The sequence below is a fragment of the Stenella coeruleoalba genome (assembly GCF_951394435.1).
Source record: "Stenella coeruleoalba genome assembly, chromosome: 5".
In the NCBI taxonomy this organism is placed as follows: domain Eukaryota; kingdom Metazoa; phylum Chordata; class Mammalia; order Artiodactyla; family Delphinidae; genus Stenella; species Stenella coeruleoalba.
Window position 1 is genome coordinate 135,686,185 of NC_137150.1, and position 6,858 is coordinate 135,693,042.

Sequence of the window (6,858 nt, forward strand, 5' to 3'; positions counted from 1 at the left end):
TTTTTAAGTTAAATTTGTTCCTACCTATCTTTTTTTGTCAAGTTACATTTGTTCAAAGGCTAGTGTGGGGGAGGATAGTGTGGCTTAAACTAATTATTTAAAACTTAAAAGCAGTGTGAGGACGTAAACCAGAATAGTCCACAGTCCCTACAAACAGGACCTCAGCTAAGACCACAAAATCAGTGAAAGCTAATTTTCACACAGCAGGAGAGGCGTGGCATATGGATGTGGCCTTTATTTGGGCCTCAAATTCCTAATGTGGGCAGGAGGTGCTGGTGACTCTGCCCATGGTCTCAGACACTTGATTCCTGCTGTCATACAGCCCATTAGGTCGTTATTTGTCATGGAGGAATAATTAAAGTGACATGTACTGATGGTTCTTACCACTCACTGACTGCATTTTAGAATCACTTGGGCGGTTCTTAGGAATCCCAGTGTGAGGATGCACCCTGTACTAATTAAGAGTTTTGGGGGTTGGACCAAACTGTCAGGCTTCTTTTCTTTAAGGCCTCCCAGTGCACCATCAGAGCTGAGAGCTGTTGATCTATACCCTCCAGTGATGAATGTTTGTAAGTATTGAACTCAAGTGGTTCCTGAAACAAACTCAGGATCTGCATGACCACTTTCTCACTGGGGTAAGCAAGGACAGGGAGAGGGAAGCAGAGTTGATGGCCAAGTTAGAAATGTAAATACAACAGAATGATATAAAATGAAAAGTGTTTTCTTATGTCCTTCCAGAAAGTATTAGCTGCCTACATACACACATTCATATATATATATGCATTCAGTTTATATTAAATTTTATATCTTTGTATTTGATTATATATTTGTATCAGATCTACACAGGTATCACACCATATAATTGGTAACATTTCCATATTACTTTTTGAACAGCTTTAGTAGCATTTTATGACGTGAATATGCTCCCCGCCCTCATTTATTTCTCGTTTTTTGATATTACTACAAAAGCTGCTGCTGTGAAAATACACAGCACACATACTTTTTAAAATATATCCAGAATGTAAATACCTTGTAGTGAATACTGATAGGTCAAAGTGTATGCCGTGTTAATCTTAATAAACGTCGCCATCCAAAAATGGTTGCGAGTATTTATACTCCTATGAAAAATAGATGTATGAGTGTGTTTTTTCCTATCTCCATCAAACTTGCTGATATGTGGGAAAGTGGCAGCCTGCATTTCTTTGTCTCAGGTTGAACATGTTTTCATATGTTTTATTGGCCATTTTAATTCCTTTTTCTGAGTACCCTGTCATATTCTCTGCCTATTCTTTTCTGTTGGGTTCTTTGGTTTATTGCTTTAAAGAAGCTAGATGCCTATTAATGTGGCCACAAACACTACCCAGACAACTCTTAGCTTTCAGAAGTTGGTTCAGTCTTACTTTGCACAGTGTCACATAGACTCATTGGAATGGAGTGAGAGACCCACTGGATTCATGTCTTTTTATATGAGGCTGCCCCTTGAACAACTTGGGGCTTGTGGGCTCTGACACCCATTTAGTCAAAAATCCACATATAACTTTTGACTCCCCCAAAGTTGCTAATAACTGTTGACAGGAAGCCTTACAACAATGAACAGTCAATTAACATGTTTTGTCTATGTTACAGGTATCATTTACTGTATTCCTAGAATGAAGTAAGCTAGAGAAAAATTGTTAGAGAATCATAAGGAAAATACAGTACTGTACTGCCAAATTCGTCATCTGTTTACAAGATGCACCATCTCAGTATGTACATCTGTATTATCTTAAATGATAGACAACACTAGATGTTACGTGTACCCATTGAAAATGAAAAGGTGATGTGAAAAATTCGTTTATTTACAGGTATAATGATTCATGCACTGGTAAGAAGCAGCAAGGAATATGATTGCTTTTTGGTAGCCTGGTGTAATCAATACAATTAATTGCTTCACGGTTGCCTAGCCTATATACTAATTGTTATAAAATTTTTTTTAATTTATTTATTTTTGGCTGCATTGGGTCTTCTTTGCTGCGTGTGGGCTTTCCCTGGTTGTGGTGAGAAGGAGTTGATCTTGGTTGTGCTGTGCAGGCTTCTCATTGCGGTGGCTTCTCTTGTTGCGGAGCACCAGCTCTAGGCGTGCGGTCTTCAGAAGTTGTGGCTCGCGGGCTCTAGTGCACAGGCTCAGTAGTTGTGGCATGTGGGCTTAGTTGCTCCATGACATGTGGGATCTTCCCAGACCAGGGCTCAAACTCGTGTCCCCTGCGTTGGCAGGCGGATTCTTAAACACTGTGCCACCAGGGAAGCTCGTAATAAAATTTTTATGGCATACAGTATTACAGTTATATTCTTTTTTCAATAGTTTTTTTTTTCATAGATTATTATTTAATTTATTTTGGGCTGCGTTGGGTCTTAGTTGCAGCATGTGGGATCTTCACTGAGGCCTGTGGGATCTTTCGTTGCAGGATGCGGGCTTCTCTCTAGCTGTGGTGTGTGGGTTTTCTCTTCTGTAGTTGTGGCACATGGGCTCTGTAGTTTGCAGCATGCAGGCTGTAGTGGAGGCGCGTGAGCTCAGTAGTTGTGGCATGCAGGCTTAGTTGCCCCGTGGCATGTGGGATCTTAGTTCCCTGACCAGGGATCGAACCCATGTCCCCTGCATTGCAAGGCGGATTCTTTACCACTGGACCACCAGGGAAGTCCCTACAGTTATATTCTTAATACAGTATTGGAAACGTTACATATTTTAAAAAACCTCTTACCTGTGATGATATGCAGTTTCTCCAGTTACGAGAGAAGCGTACTGTGTGGTAATGTAATTCTTTGAAAGCAAAGTTATAGAACAGGAAACTTACATTAATTTTATATTAAATATCACCCCCCTTATACCTATGTAAGGATAGACTAGTATCTACATATATTCTGTGCATTCATGATATACCTAAATTTTTCTTACGTTTGTTTATTACATGAAATCGTGCATTTTATTATATATTTATTTTGAAGTATAAATGATTTACAATGTCATGTTTCAGGTGTACAGCACAGTGATTCAGTTTTTTATATATATATATATTTTTCAGATTCTTTTCACTTATAGGTTATTACAAAATATAACTATAGCTCCCTGTGCTATACAGTAGGTCCTTGTTGGTTATCCATTTTATATATAGCAGTGTGTATATATTGATGCCAATCACCTAATTTAACCCTCCCCCCAACTTTTTCTTAAATTTTTAGATATTTCTAGGTTATGCACTTCATCTGCATTTTTATTTTTTTATTTTTATTTATTTATTTTTGGCTGCATTGGGTCTTCGTTGCTGCACGCGGTCTTTCTCTAGTCGTGGTGAGCAGGGGCTACTCTTGGTTGCCGTGCATGGGTTTCTCATTGCGGTGGCTTCTCCAGTTGCAGAGCATGGTCTCTAGGCATGCAGGCTTCAGTAGTTGTGGCTCACAGGCTCAGTAGTTGAGGCTCGCGGGCTCTAGAACACAGGCTCAGTAGTTGTGGCGCACGGGCTTAGTTGCTCCGCGGCATGTGGGATCTTCCCAGACCAGGGCTCAAACCCGTGTCCCCTGCATTGGCAGGCGGATTCCTAACCAGTGCGCCACCAGGGAAGTCCCTGTATTTGTCTTTGGGACATTGGTCACGGCTCACAAAAAGAATGCCATTAATATCCATCCACTTGGCATAGAGGAAAATATATATGCATTGCTTTTTTAGCATTAATTTTGTGGTCATGAAGTTAATTTACATATACTGGCCTCTAGGGAGAAAGTCAAGACCCTTGAAGACAAGTCTTGGTAAATTCAAGCCATTCAAATGCAGGTGAAGTTTTTAGGTGAGTGTGGTCATAGAGAATGAATTAACCATTACAAAACTGGAGTGTGAATCACAAGTAAATTTCCTACACAGGCATTCTAATAAGAATGGGCTGAGTAAATACAATTACCTATTTCAAACATGTAAAACAAGTTTAACCTCAAGGTTCAGTATTAATTTCTTGCAAAGCAGTCAGGACTCATTATGGTAACGATATATAGAATAGACTCAAAGGAACTTTTTACCCCAGCTTGGCTAATATTTAGGTTATGAGTATCTTCAATTATGTAAATATTACCCAGAATTCAGCTGTATCTTCATAGCAAAGTGTAACGGTGCTTTATATTCACAAAGTACATGAGTCATCAGTCTTCCTCATTCATGTTAAATGCTGTTGAAAACTGGCCTGTGTTTTGAACTGTGTGGCCTATGTTTTTTTTTTTTTTGTTGTTGTTGTTTTTTTTTTATTTTTCCTGGTTCGCGGGCCTCTCACTGTTGTGGCCTCTCCCGTTGTGGAGCACAGGCTCCAGACGCGCAGGCTCAGCGGCCATGGCTCACGGGCCCAGCCGCTCCGCGGCATGTGGGATCCTCCCGGACCGGGGCACGAACCCGTGTCCCCTGCATCGGCAGGCGGACTGTGGCCTATGTTTTGAAAGTTTGTACCGTGATCTGAAGCAGGGCTGACTGGAAGTAATTTGATGTGGGCTTTTCATTTTTTTTTTTCTGGATAGGCAGTTGTCCCATGTCTTTGCGATTCCCTTGGTGGAGTATCTCAAACTGTGGTGTTCATGCTGTCTGCATGACGTTTTCTAGACGCTAGAAAGCGCTCTTCTCAACTTGCTGTGTGACTTTACAGTGTGAGTTGTCTAACCAGCTGACAGCCAGAGTCTGACCCAGTGGCCACGGCTCACGGGCCCAGCCGCTCCGTGGCACGCGGGACCTTCCCAGACTGGGGCATGAACCCTTGTCCCCTGCATTGGCAGGTGGACTCTCAACCACTGCGCCACCAGGGAAGCCCCCGGGGATTTTTTTAAAAATTTCTTTTTTTAAAAAATTTTTTGGCCATGCCAGGTGGCTTGCGGGATCTTAGTTTACCGACCGGGGGTTGAACCTGGACCCCCAGCAGTGGAAGCTTGGAGTCCTAACCACTGGACAGCCAGGGAATTCCCTCTATAACGAGAATTTTCAATTGCATACAAAAGTAGAGAAACTGTTCATTGCAGCACTATTAACAATAGCCAGGACATGGAAGCAACCTAAATGTCCATCGACAGAGGAATGGATAAAGAAGATGTGGTACATATATACTGTGGAATATTACTCAGCCATAAAAAAGAATGAAATAATGCCATTTGCAGCAACATGGATGGACCTAGAGATTGTCATACTGAGTGAAGTAAGTCAGAGAGAGACATATATGATATTGCTTATATGTGGAATCTACAAAAGGATACAAATGAACTTCTGCACAAAACAGAAATAGAGATACAAATGCAGAAAACAAACATGGTTACCGGGGGTAAAGTGGTGGGCGGGAGGGATAAATTGGGAGATTGGGAGTGACATATACACACTACTATATATAAAATAGATAACTGGGCTTCCCTGGTGGCACAGTGGTTGAGAATCTGCCTGCCAATGCAGGGGACATGGGTTCAAGCCCTGGTCTGGGAAGATCCCACATGCCATGGAGCAACTAGGCCTGTGAGCCACAACTACTGAGCCTGCGCGTCTGGAGCCTGTGCTCCGCAATAAGAGAGGCCGCAATAATGAGAGGCCTGTGCACCGCGATGAAGAGTGGCCCCCGCTTGCCACAACTAGAGAAAGCCCTCGCTCAGAAACGAAGACCCAACACCGCCAAAAATAATAAATAAATTAATAAAAAAACAACAACTAATAAGGACCTACTGTATAGCACAGGGAACTCTATTCAATATTCTGTAATGACCTATATGGGAGAAAAATCTAAAAAAGTGGATATATCTATAACTGATTCACTTTGCTGTACACCTGAAACTAATATAACATTGTAAACCAACTCTACTCCAATAAAATTTTTTAAAAAAAATACAGGAACTATTACAATGAGCTCATGTGTACCCATCACTCTGCTTCCAACAATTTCCAACTCACGGTCAATCTTGTCTGTATCCTCATTAACTTATCCCTCCGGTAATATTTGTGTGTGTGTGTGTTGTAAATATTAACTCATTAATTTTTTTATTGTGGAAATATATACATTACATAAAATTTATCATTTTACCATTTTTAAGTGTATGATTCAGTGGCATTAAGTACATTCACATTGTTGGGCAACTATCACCACTATCCATTTCCAGAACTTTTTCATCATCTCAAATAAGCTCTGTATCCACTAAACAATAACTTCTCATTCCCACCTGCCCCCCGGTGGCCTCTACTTTCTGTCTCTATGAATTTCCTTATTCTAGGTACCTCACAGAAGTGGAATCATAACATATTTGTTCTTTTTATTTTTAATCTATGTATTTTTGGCTGTGTTGGTTCTTTGTTGCTGCGCGTGGGCTTTCTCTAGTTGCAGCGAGCGGGGACTACTCACTGTGGTGGCTTCTTTTGTTGTGGAGCATAGGCTCTAGGCACGCGGGCTTCAGTAGTTGTTGCTCGCAGGCTCTAGAGCGCAGGGTTAGTAGTTGTGGCGCACGGGACTAGTTCCTCCGCGGCATGTGGGATCTTTCCAGACCAGGGCTCGAACCCATGTCCCCTGCATTGGCAGGCGGATTCTTAACCACTGCGCCACCAGGGAAGTCCCCATATTTGTTCTTTTGTGTCTGGCTTATTTCACTTTGCATAACGTTTTTAAGGTTCATCCATCTTGTTGCATGTATCAGTTTCATTCCTTTTTAAGGCTGAATGATATTCCATTGTATGTATGTACCATATTTCGTTTATCCATTCATCCGTCCATGGACATTTAGGTTGGTTCCACTTTTTGCTATTAATGCTGCTATGAACACTGCTGTATAAATATCTAATTGCATCCTTGCTTTTATTTCTTTTTGGTACATACATAGGAGTGGGAT